The sequence below is a fragment of the Tarenaya hassleriana genome, unplaced genomic scaffold (assembly GCF_000463585.1).
Source record: "Tarenaya hassleriana unplaced genomic scaffold, ASM46358v1 Cleome398, whole genome shotgun sequence".
In the NCBI taxonomy this organism is placed as follows: Eukaryota; Viridiplantae; Streptophyta; class Magnoliopsida; order Brassicales; family Cleomaceae; genus Tarenaya; species Tarenaya hassleriana.
Window position 1 is genome coordinate 43,472 of NW_010966870.1, and position 675 is coordinate 44,146.

Genomic DNA, 675 nt, shown 5'->3' on the forward strand with positions numbered 1-675 from the left:
GCGGCAGTCAATATGTGCCTGATGCACGGTCAGCCAATCCATTCCCAATATCAAATCATACCCCTGAATAGGTACTATAATCAGATCAGCTAAGAGATTCCTTCCACAGAGTATTAGAGGGATCCCGCGTAACACCCCGGTCACTGGCAGGATCTCTCCCGAAGGGGTATGCACTCTATATCTCTCAGCTGTATCCATATCCATCACATCCAAGCCCTCCGCTGTACTTAAACTTAGGAAGCTATGTGTAGCTCCCGTATCAAACAAAACGTGGCATGCAGTACCATGAAGATGTATGATACCTGTGATGGTAGCAACGTCTAACTGCTCGGGGTCACCCTCGACGATAGCATCAATGGTGACTGTCTCCTGAGCAAAGTAAGCCCCGTCACCCAGGACTTCTTCCTCCGCAGCAAGTGCATATACCCGTGGTGCTACTCCTCCTCTACGTGGTGGCTGAGGGCGTGGAGGTCTGACTCTCTGCTGACTGGAAGCTGCATGTTCCAACATGATCTCGCCCGCAACGTGGGCAAGATCTGCGCGGTTCTGGCAGTGCTGGTGGCGGTGGTGCTGCCGGACGAAATGCTGGCGCCTTCCCCTTATCCCGGGGCTGCATCATCTATCTGGAACTCGAGGGACGAGTGAATGTAACTCGTCTCATAGGACTCCTCTCTC